Source organism: Scyliorhinus canicula, chromosome 6, assembly GCF_902713615.1.
Source record: "Scyliorhinus canicula chromosome 6, sScyCan1.1, whole genome shotgun sequence".
Classification (NCBI taxonomy): Eukaryota; Metazoa; Chordata; class Chondrichthyes; order Carcharhiniformes; family Scyliorhinidae; genus Scyliorhinus; species Scyliorhinus canicula.
In genome coordinates, this window is record NC_052151.1 from 4,471,563 (window position 1) to 4,484,056 (window position 12,494).

The following is a 12,494-nucleotide window of genomic DNA, read 5'->3' on the forward strand; positions in this document are numbered from 1 at the left end:
CCTGCCGCTTAACAAATGCCCTGATCTGCATATACCTGAAAGCGTTCCCAGTGGGGAGGTTCCACTTCCCCTCCAACTACTCCAGAGTCGCGAACTTCCCATCAAGGAAGACGTCCCCAATCTGTCTGATGCCTGCCCTGTGCCAACTCCCAAATCCACCATCCATTCTCCCCGGTGCAAAACGGCGATTGCCCTGTTTCGGGGCAAAGACTGAGGCCTTCACTTCCCCCCTATGCCGCCTTCACTGCTCCCAGATTTTGAGGGACACCACCACTACCGGACTCGTGGAGTACTTTGCCGGGGGGAGTGGAAGTGGGGCCGTCACCAAAGCCTCCAGACTCGTACCCACACAGGACGCCACCTCCAATCTCTTCCATGCGTCACCCTCCCCCTCCGTCACCCACCTGTGAATCATTGCCACATTCGCCGCCCAGTAATACCCACACAGGTTAGTGGGTAAGCCAAACCTCCTCCCTCACTTCTTCGCTCCAAGAATACCCTCCTTACTCTCGGGGCCTTCCGCGCCCACACGAACCCGAGAATAGACTTATTCACCCTTTTGAAAAAAGCCTTTGGGATCAATATGGGGAGGCACTGGAAAAGAAACAAAAACCTCGGGAGCAGCGTCATCTTAATCCGCTGGACCCTGCCCGCCAATGAGAGCAGCAGCGCGTCCCACCTCCTGAACTCTTCCTCCATCTGCTCCACCAACCTCGAAAAGTTAAGCCTGTGCATGACCCCCCAGGTCCTAGTTATCTGGACCCTAAGATATCTAAAGCTCCTCTCAGCCCTCTTCAACGGGAGCTCACCTATCTCCCTCTCCTGATCCCCCAGGTACAGGACAAACAGCTCACTTTTCCCCACATTGAGCTTGTAACCTGAAAAGTCCCCAAACTCCTCAAGTATCTTCAACACCTCTGGCATCCCCTCAGCCGGATCCGCGACGTACAACAGTAGATTATCTGCATACAACGACAGCCGGTGTTCCCCCACCCGCACAATCCCCCTCCAACTCTTCGAATCCCTCAGCGCCATGGCTAGGGGCTCAATCGCTAAGGCAAAGAGCAGGGGAGAGAAGGGGCACGTCCCCCTGGAAAGCTGAAAGTCCTCTGACCTCCTCCCGTTCGTCACCACACTCGCCACCGGGGAGCTGTACAGCAACCTCACCCAGCTGATGAACCCCTCACCAAACCCAAACCTCCTCAACATTTCCCACAGGTAACTCCACTCCACCCTATCAAAAGATTTCTCTGCATCTATTGATGCTACTATTTCTGCCTCCCCAGCCAGCGGCACCATCATCATTACATTAAGGAGCCGCCGTACGTTGGCATTCAGTTGCCTCCCCTTTACAAATCCCGTTTGGTCCTCATGGATAACCGTCGGGACTACATCTTCCACCCTTCTGGACAGTACCTTTCCCAACAGCTTTACATCCACATTAAGGAGCAAAATCGGCCTGTAAGACCCACACTGAAGGGGGTCTTTGTCCCACTTCAGGATCAAACAAATAATTGCCCTGGACATCGTCGGGGGCAGAGCCCCCCCTCACTTGCCTCATTCAGGGTCCTCACAAGCAGCGGGCCCAGCAGATCCGAAAACTTCTTGCAAAATTCCACCAGGAACCCGTCAGGTCCCGGTGCTTTCCCTGTCTGCATACTTCCCAGCGCCTCCATCAGTTCCTCCAACTTGATTGGGGCCCCCAGACCCTCCACCCGCTCATCCCCTACTCTTGGGAACTCCAGCCTCTCCAGAAAGCGGTCCATCCCTCCTGCCTCCCTAGGGGGCACCGCCTGGTACAGCCCCTCATAATAGGATCTGAACACCCCATTGATGTCCTTGCCACCCCGCACCAAGTTCCCTCCTGCATCCATGACTCCCCCTATCTCTCTCGCTGCCTCCTGTTTCCGGAGCTGGTGGGCCAGCATCCGACTTGCCTTCTCCTCATACTCATACACTGCCCCCTGCGCCCTCCTCCACTGCGCCTCCGCCTTCCGGGTGGTCAGTATATCAAACTCCGCTTGGAGATTGCACCGCTTCCTCAAAAGCCCCTCCTCCGGGACATCCGCATATCTCCTATCCATCCTGACCATTTCCTCCACCAGCCTCTCCCTCTCGGCCCTCTCCGCCCTCTCCCTGTGCGCCCGAATGGATATCAGCTCCCCTCTGACTACTGCCTTCAGTGCTTCCCAAACCACACCAACTTGCACCTCCCCGTTGTCGTTGGCTTCACACAGAACACAGCGGGACCTCAAACTGCTCCCCAAACCCCACCAGTGGAAAAAAAAAAAACAAAAAGCGCCACGGTAAATAAATAACAGCCCCAAAAGATGAAAACTCAGAGCAACGAAAAGGCAACATCAAACACAGCCAATATAAGCAAAAGGATACCAAGGAGGACAGAGTCTCCAAACAATGTACATCTTTCCCCAGCCCCCCAGTCCTCAGTTCGAGTCCAATTTCTCTGCCTGGACAAAAGCCCAGGCCTCCTCCGGAGAGTCAAAGTAGAGCTGGCGGTCCTTGTAAGTGACCCAGAGGCGAGACGGTTGTAACAGGCCAAACTTCACCCCCTTCCTATGAAGCACTCCTTTCGCTCGATTGAAGCCAGCCCTTCTCTTCGCCACTTCCGTGCTCCAGTCCTGATAAATCCTAATGTCCGCATTCTCCCACCTGCTGCTCCTTTCCTTCGCCCATCTCAGCACGCACTCACGGTCGACCAAGCGGTGAAAGCGGACCAAAACCGCCCTGGGCGGCTCGTTCGGCCTGGGCTTCTGCAGCAGCATTCGATGGGCACCCTCCAGCTCCAGGGGTCCCCGGAACGACCCCGCACCCATCAACGAGTTCAGCATCAGGACTACATAGGCCCCCAAATCCGAACCTTCCAGGCCCTCTAAGAGGCCCAGAATCCGCAGGTTCTTCCGGCGGGAGCGGTTCTCCATCTCCTCCATCCTTGCCAACCATTTCTGGTGAAGCGCCTCGTGCGACTCCACCTTCACCGCCAGGCCCAGGAGTTCGTCCTCGTTCTCCGAAGCCTTTTGCTGCAGATTTCAAATCTCCGCGGCCTGAGCCGTCTGAGTCGCCATGAGCTTGTCCAGCGAGGCCTTAAACGGCTCCAGGATCTCAGCTTTTAGCTCCCTGAAGGAGCGCTGAAGCAGCTACTGCTGCTCCCGCGCCCACTGCTGCCACGCTACCGTTTCCCCACCCGCCGCCATCTTATTTTTTCTGCCTCGCACATTCTTCTGCTGCAAAGTCGACTTTTCCACCGCTCCACTTCTAGTCCAGCCCATCCACCGGCAGCTGAGCACAGTGGCTGCGTACCCACCCGGGAAAAGCCGAATCAGCACCGCAACGGGCCCTTAAAAGAGCCCGAAAGTCCAAAAATAGCGGGAGCTACCGAACGTGCGGCTTAGCTCCGCATTGCAGCAACCGGAAGTCCGTCCCCGCTTCTTCAATGGCCTTGGTGAGATATTTTCACAGTTGTCCCTCTGCTGTTAGAATTCAGCTTTCATAAAGGCTCTCAAGTCAGCTTGAGGCCTCTAAGCTCGCCCTTCCCCCGCCTGCATGCTGGAAGAGGCTTTTATCTTTGCTGCAGCTTCAGCCAAATCTTTCACTGTGTCTGGTAACCAAGAAACATACCATTCCTGGGGGAAAGTACTCCTCCAACATTCACCTACGCCTTTTCATCAAAATTCCATGCCGTATTGATTAAAAAAGAGCTCTTTTCTGTAACCTTAGGCAGGAGCTGCCTTGTGTGTGACCACTCACTCCATGGTGCACACCGGAAGCCTCCGTATGCGAGCCTTGTTAACCGTAAGGATGGCACACCACTCGTCGTTCGGATCAATGCTCAGGATTGGGAGGTGTTTCACCATCGTTGAGAAAGGCAGCGCATGCTTAGTGATGGTGCCCACCCGGAATGGGGATTTGAGGCACTCAGCATCGGGATCTGGCAGGCTGTCAGAGTCTGTCATGGGCCGTTACTGATCGGATGCTCCTGCGCTGTAGCTGGGATCGTTGTGTGCTGGGCAGTGGAGCAGATCTGCAAAGGGCGGCGTAGTGGCCAAGCTTGCCACACTGGAGACAGCGTCGAAATTTTGGCGGACATTACCGCTTTAAATGGGCAGAGCCACAATTGGAACACGTCATGACGCTGACGTCAGGACGTTCCGTGCACCACTGCGCATGCACAGTGCAGTCGAATGACGTGCGAAGCTCCGCAGGCTGCTCGTCGGTCTCGCCGTCCCCGCGGTCGTGGCGCGCATGCGCTGGAGCCCGGGAAAAGCGCGCGAAATGACCACTCCCATCCAGACTCAGGCCCTGCATTTGTTTGATGGCCTGTACCCGATCTGCCTCGTGGGGGTTTAGCTTTGCCGTTTCTGCCGCCTTGATGTGGGAGTACCGGTTGTTATCATGTTCGTGGAGGACGCACGTTTCGATGGCAATGGTGAGGGTGAGCTGTTTAACTTTCAGGTGCTGCTGGCGAAGGGAATCGGAGTGGACCCCGAAAACGATCTGATCCCGGATCATGGAATCAGTTGTCGAGTCAGAGTTACACGACTTCGCGAGGATGCGGAGATGGGTTAAAAATGACTGAAAAGCGTACCGTTCAAAGCTCTCATTGACCTCAATGTCACAGTGGCTGTCGAACATCAGCAGGACTGTTTTAAACTTCCTCTTGTCTTCGCCTTCAGCAAATATGAGGGAGTTGTAGATGTGGATAGCGTGATCCCCGGCTATAGACAGGAAGAGTGCGATCTTCCTGGCATCCGATGCGGCCTCGAGGTTGGTGGCTTCAACATAGAGCTGGAACTTCTGTTTGAAAATCTTCCAGTTTGCACCGAGGTTGCCGGTGATGCGGAGCGGCGGGGGGAGGGCGGACGCTGTCCATGTTACCGGATGGCTGATCGCTGGTCAAAGGCAGATTATCTCAAGGTAGGTCCGTCAAACTTCAGCATTAGTCACTGGTACCATGATGTGTTAAGTAAGCTGGGTCTATGTGGACTACGTTTGATGCAGTGTAGAGAGAGACAGGCTTCCAACACTTGAAGAGATGCAACACGATTTTATTGAACTAACTATAATACATGCTTAACTGTGGGTTGATACTATGCTGACTTGACTGGAGACCTGAGGCTAGCCTGACCAGACTAACTGACTACCACATGGTGTTTGTTCTAGCTGCTGCTCACGAGCTCTGTCTGTCTCAGAGGCTGGATCCCGGGAGAGCGGGAAAACTGGTGCCCTCTGGCTTTATAGTGGCCGTGTCCTGTCTGATGATTGGCTGCTGTGTTCTGTGTGCTGACTGGTCATTCTGTGTGTCAATCACTGCCTGTCTGCACTCCATTATATACATGGATGTATATTATGACACCACGGGCCATGGATGTATAACAGTTACGCCGTTCATCACAGAAGCACTGTTCTCCGCCTCGTTACACACCGCTCAATCCAGCGCCTCGTGCAAATGGTATCTGACCTGCGGCAAAACGAGTCCGAAGCCCTACTTCACTAGGGTCTTCAGTGGATTCCTTGGACTTTGGACGGGAGGGATGTTATAACCTGCCTGTTTACCACTGGCTGGGGACTAATGGCAATCCCACAATCCTTAGGGAGCATGAGCTTCCCCAATGAGGGGGGGCAGAGAAATCATTAGCAGGTCCCTGCATAAATAAAGCTGGTCAGTATGGAACCAGCTAGAGAGGAGTGAGCAGCAAGGGAGTTACTGCTGCTGTTGTGTGTGTGTATATATATATGTTGTAAATAAAGTTTTCATTCTGTTCTAGAATCTTGTGCTGGATTCTTCGTGGCCCTCACAAAAATGTCCTTCTACTTTGTGAATACCGATGCAAAATACTCGTTAAGAACCTCACCAACTTCCTCTGGTTCTGCACATAATTTCCCTCCTTTGTCCTTGAGTGGACCAACACTTTCTCCAGCTGCACTGTTGTGCCTAATATATGTTTAAAATGCCTTGAAATTCTCCTTAATCCTGTCTTCCAAGGACATTTTGTGACCCCTTTTTGCCCTCCTAGCTTGAGTTCTTTCCTACTTTCCTTGTATTCCTCAAGTGCCACATCTGTTTTTAGTTGCCTTGACCTCCACATATGCATCTTTTTTCTTTTTGACTAGACTCACAATTTCCCTGGTTCTCCACGGTTCCTGAATCCTGCCTTTCCTGTCTTCCCTTTTCACAGGCACGTGCCTGTCCTCCACTCCCATCAACTGCTCCTTAAAAGATCCCACATGCCAAATGTTGATTTACTCACAAACAGCCTCTCCCAAACAACAGCTTCCAAATCATACCTAATTTTAGAACATAGAACATAGAACAGTACAGCACAGAACAGGCCCTTCGGCCCTCGATGTTGTGCCGAGCAATGATCACCCTACTCAAACCCACGTATCCACCCTATACCCGTAACCCAACAATCCCCCCATTAACCTTAAACTATGGGCAATTTAGCATGGCCAATCCACCTAACCCTTGTTGTGCTTTTGTGCGTTTTAACTTGTAAAAACATGCTTTCTGAAAAATTGTTGAACTGAAGTACAAGCTTGCGCCAGTGCAGGACAGAATGAACCAGTGCAGGACAGAATGAGCCAGTGCAGGACAGAATGAGCCAGGCAAGTGCAGGACAGAATGAGCCAGTGCAGGACAGAATGAGCCAGGCCATTGCAGGACAGAATGAGCCAGTGCAGGACAGACTGAGCCAGTGCAGGACAGAATGAGCCAGTGCAGGACAGAATGAGCCAGTGCAGGACAGAATGAGCCAGGCCAGTGCAGGACAGAATGAGCCAGTGCAGGACAGAATGAGCCAGTGCAGGACAGAATGAGCCAGTGCAGGACAGAATGAGCTAGTGCAGGACAGAATGAGCCAGGCCAGTGCAGGACAGAATGAGCCTGGCCAGTGCAGGACAGAATGTGCCTGGCCAGTGCAGGACAGAATGAGCCAGTGCAGGACAGAATGAGCCAGTGCAGACAGAATGAGCCAGTGCAGGACAGAATGAGCCAGGCCAGTGCAGGACAGAATGAGCCTGGCCAGTGCAGGACAGAATGAGCCAGTGCAGACAGAATGAGCCAGTGCAGGACAGAATGAGCCAGTGCAGACAGAATGAGCCAGTGCAGGACAGAATGAGCCAGTGCAGGACAGAATGAGCTAGTGCAGGACAGAATAAGCCAGTGCAGGACAGAATGAGCCAGTGCAGGACAGAATGAGCCAGTGCAGGACAGAATGAGCCAGGCCAGTGCAGGACAGAATGAGCCTGGCCAGTGCAGGACAGAATGAGCCAGTGCAGGACAGAATGAGCCAGTGCAGGACAGAATGAGCCAGTGCAGGACAGAATGAACCAGTGCAGGACAGAGTGAGCCAGTGCAGGACAGAATGAGCCAGGCCAGTGCAGGACAGAATGAGCCAGTGCAGGACAGAATGAGCCTGGCCAGTGCAGGACAGAATGAGCCAGTGCAGGACAGAATGAGCCAGTGCAGGACAGAATGAGCCTGGCCAGTGCAGGACAGAGTGAGCCAGTGCAGGACAGAATGAGCCTGGCCAGTGCAGGACAGAATGAGCCAGTGCAGGACAGAATGAGCCAGTGCAGGACAGAATGAGCCAGTTCAGGACAGAATGAGCCAGGCCAGTGCAGGACAGAATGAGCCAGGCCAGTGCAGGACAGAATGAGCCAGTGCAGGACAGAATGAGCCAGGCCAGTGCAGGACAGAATGAGCCAGTGCGGGACAGAATGAGCCAGTGCAGAACAGAATGAGCCAGTGCAGGACAGAATGAGTCAGTGCAGGACAGAATGAGCCAGGCCAGTGCAGGTCAGAATGAGTCAGTGCAGGTCAGAATGAGCCAGTGCAGGACAGAATGAGCCAGGCCAGTGCAGGACAGAATGAGCCAGTGCAGGACAGAATGAGCCAGTGCAGGACAGAATGAGCCAGTGCAGGACAGAATGAGCCAGGCCAGTGCAGGACAGAATGAGCCAGTGCAGGACAGAATGAGCCAGTGCGGGACAGAATGAGCCAGTGCAGAACAGAATGAGCCAGTGCAGGACAGAATGAGCCAGTGCAGGACAGAATGAGCCAGTGCAGGACAGAATGAGCCAGTGCAGGACAGAATGAGCCAGTGCAGGACAGAATGAGCCTGGCCAGTGCAGGACAGAATGAGCCAGTGCAGGACAGAATGAGCCAGTGCAGGACAGAATGAGCCAGTGCAGGACAGAATGAACCAGTGCAGGACAGAGTGAGCCAGTGCAGGACAGAATGAGCCAGTGCAGGACAGAATGAGCCAGGCCAGTGCAGGACAGAATGAGCCAGTGCAGGACAGAATGAGCCTGGCCAGTGCAGGACAGAATGAGCCAGTGCAGGACAGAATGAGCCTGGCCAGTGCAGGACAGAGTGAGCCAGTGCAGGACAGAATGAGCCTGGCCAGTGCAGGACAGAATGAGCCAGTGCAGGACAGAATGAGCCAGTGCAGAAGGACAGAATGAGCCAGTGCAGGACAGAATGAGCCAGTTCAGGACAGAATGAGCCTGGCTAGTGCAGGACAGAATGAGCCAGTGCAGGACAGAATGAGCCAGTGCAGGACAGAATGAGCCAGGCCAGTGCAGGACAGAATGAGCCAGTGCAGGACAGAATGAGCCAGTGCGGGACAGAATGAGCCAGTGCAGAACAGAATGAGCCAGTGCAGGACAGAATGAGCCAGTGCAGGACAGAATGAGCCAGTGCAGGACAGAATGAGCCAGTGCAGGACAGAATGAGCCAGTGCAGGACAGAATGAGCCAGGCCAGTGCAGGACAGAATGAGCCAGTGCAGGACAGAATGAGCTAGTGCATGACAGAATGAGCCAGGCCAGTGCACGACAGAATGAGCCAGGCCAGTGCAGGACAGAATGAGGCGCCAGTGCAGGACAGAATGAGCCAGTGCAGGACAGAATGAGCCAGTGCAGGACAGAATGAGCCAGTGCAGGACAGAATGAGCCAGTGCAGGACAGAATGAGCCAGTGCAGGTCAGAATGAGCCAGTGCAGGACAGAATGAGCCAGTGCAGGTCAGAATGAGTCAGTGCAGGACAGAATGAGCCAGTGCAGGACAGAATGAGCCAGTGCAGGACAGAATGAGCCAGGCCAGTGCAGGTCAGAATGAGCCAGTGCAGGACAGAATGAGCCAGTGCAGGACAGAATGAGTCTGGCCAGTACAGGAAGAAACACTCTGGTCAACAAGATGCATATGCTGCCATTCAATTTCAAAAGTAAACTTCCTTACTTCCTCACAGAAAATCAAAGATGTTATTGCCATAAATTTAGGGGCTGGTTTAGCTCACAAGGCTAAATCGCTGGCTTATAAAGCAGACCAAGCAGGCCAGCAGAACGGTTCGATTCCCGTACCAGCCTCCCCGGACAGGCGCTGGAATGTGGTGACTAGGGGCTTTTCACAGTAACTTCTTCGAAGCCTACTCGTGACAATAAGCGATTTTCATTTCATTTCATGTATGTCCAACATAATAATGATCTTTACTGTCACATGTCGGCTGACATTAACACAGCAATGAAGTTACTGTGAAAAGCCCCTAGTCGCCACATTCCGGCGCCTGTTCGGATCACAGAGGGAGAATTCAGAATGTCCAATTCACCTAACAGCACGTCTTTCGGGACTTGTGGGAGGAAACCGGAGCACCCGGAGGAAACCCACGCAGACACGGGGAGAACGTGCAGACTCCGCACAGACAGTGACCCAAGCGGGAATCGAACCTGGGACGCTGGAGCTATGAAGCACCAGTGCTAACCACTGTGCTACCGTGCCGCCCATGACGAAATAACTGCTGTTATTCCGGCCAAAATGGATGTCCTCAGATTTATCAACATGATACTCCATCTGCCAGACCCTTGCCCACTCACTCCATATCCCTCTGCCGACTTTCAGTGTCCTCTGCACACTTTGCTCTACCACTCACCTTAGTGTCATCTGCGAACTTTGACACAGTTCTCAACTCTAAATCATCTCTGTAAATTGTGAATAATTGAGGACCCAACACTGATCGCCAACCAGAAAAACACCCATTTGTTTATCCCCACTCTTTGCTTTCTGTCAGTTAACCAATCCTCTACCCATGCTAATACATTACCCGTAACGCCATGCACCTATATCTTATGTTGCTTTCAACACTATTATTACTACGAAACTCATCTCCAAACTCCGTGGCCTTTGCCTCGGCTCCTCCCTCTGTGACTGGATCCACAGGCCACAATCAGTAAGGATAGGCAACAACACCTCCTCCACGATCATCCTCAACACCGATGTCCCACAAGGCTGTGCCTCAGCCCCCTACTATACTCCTTATACACCTATGACTGTGTGGCCAAATTCCCCTCTAATTCGATTTTCAAATTTGCTGATGACAAACAGTAGTGGGTCGGATTTCAAACAATAATGAGACAGAGTACTGGAATGAGATAGAGAATCTGATGAACTGGTGCAACGACAATAACCTCTCCCTCAATGTCAACAAAACGAAGGAGATTGTCATCGACATCAGGAAGCGTAGTGGAGAACATGCCCCTGTCTACATCAATGAGGACGAAGTAGAAAGGGTTCAGAGCTTCAAGCTTTTAGGTGTCCAGATCACCAACAACCTGTCCTGGTCCCCCCATGCTGACACTATAGTTAAGAAAGGCCACCAACGACTCGACGTTCTCAGGAGACTAAGGAAATTTGGCATGTCACCTATTACTCTCACCAACTTCTGCAGATGCACCATAGAAAGCATTCTTTCTGGTTGTATCACAGCTTGGTATGGAGCCTGCTCTGCTCAAGACCGCAGGAAACTACAAAAAGTCGTGAATGTAGCCCAATCTATCACGCAAACCAGCCTCCCATCCATTGACTCTGTCTACAATTCCCGCTGCCTCAGAAATGCAGCCAGCATAATTAAGGACCCACGCACCCAGACATACTCTCTTCCTCCTTCCATCAGGAAAAAGATACCAAAGTTTGAGGTCACGACTCAACCGACTCAAGAACAGCTTCTTCCCTACTGCCATCAGACTTTTGAATGGACCTACCTCGTATAAAGTTGATCTTTTCTCTGCACCTTGCCATAACTGTAATATTATGTTCTGCAATCTCTCCTTCCTTCCCTATGTACGGTATGCATTGTTTGTACAGCATGCAAGAAACAATACTTTTCACTGTATACATGTGGCAATAATAAATCAAATCAAATCAAAATATTCATATTAACTTCTCTTTCTTGATTTTAATGGATAAGAATCTTCTGAAGGAGCAGACTTTTTTTTGTCCTCCTCAGCCCTGCAGTTCGAGTCGCCTCTGCTTCACCTCCCCTCGGTGATGGCTTGCTTCCCAGTCCCAACCAGCTGGCTGGCTCACCACCTCCTCTCTCGTAGCTTTCTTTGCCAATTCGCAAAAGTTCAGTGAACAGAGGCGATCTCCACCTTGACTACTGCCTCTCTCCCTCCATGTCACCTCAATGTTCACCAGTATTTTCCCACTCGAAGGGGACTCAACCAATCAGAGTTGATGTCGCAATACATTGCCTGCTGATAGACTCAACAAATACAAATAAATCTTTCAACAAATGCACTGGTGCCCACAGACACCAGCTGACACGCCCCCCCCCCCCCCCCCCTTTGGGTGGGACCCTGTGCCTAGCCATGGTGTGTTTCATTGTAGGTCCTGTGGCCTTATGCCTATGGGCTCTATCATAGTTGGAAGGTGTGCAACCTCCAACCAGCAGGTGGCGGTACGGACACACCATGCGGTCTCTAGACTGAGGTCATGTGACCTGTAACTCCGCCATAAAGGGAGACACATCCAGCCATCTTTAGAAGAAGATTGAGAGGGTAATAAAACACACATGTGAATGGCCAGTGCTGGATGCAAGTTCCAGAGGAGTAGTACGCAGACTCCAAGATACCGTGCTCTGTCTCAAATTGCTATTTTACCACACGAGACTCAATAAAAGATTCTGGTTTAGACAAGTCAAAGTGTTTGGTGAGTTCCTTCGTGAAGTACAAAGGACCAAACACAACATGGTATCACGAGTGCTGGAGATTTAAAGATAGCGACGGCAGTGGCAACGTTAGACATTCGGCTTGAAGACTGGTCTGGTGAACTGCAGCCTGAGGCGACCCAATGCGTAAGAAAATGCTGAAGCTTGAGATGGATGGACCGAGGGACCCCACCAGCGTCAGATGTCCGGTAACGGAGGTGAGAACTGGCGGCTGTGCAAACAGCAATTCAGGCTTAATGTTGCGGCTGTGGGCTTACAGGCCCAGCCTGATGAAAGGCGAACCGCGTTGCTACTAACAGCACCAAGTCCACAAGCGCTGGAACTGTACAACTCGTTTGTGTTTGTCCGACTCTGCCTTTACAACCAATGCAAATTCATGAATGTCCTTTTCAAGTGTTCTTGAGAACAATTACAGATTCCAGAGACTTTTTAAAGAAATTACAAATTCTCCTGTGTGCTGCCTCCAGATCAAC

The 12,494-nt window shown here is 52.1% G+C and overlaps 1 protein-coding gene across 1 annotated transcript in view; it reads right to left on the minus strand.

Moving 5' to 3' along the window:
* LOC119966916 (dynein heavy chain 14, axonemal-like) overlaps positions 1-12,494 on the minus strand; it is a 1,122,002-nt gene that overhangs the window by 887,869 nt on the left and 221,639 nt on the right. The gene's annotated exons all lie outside the window — the stretch shown is intronic.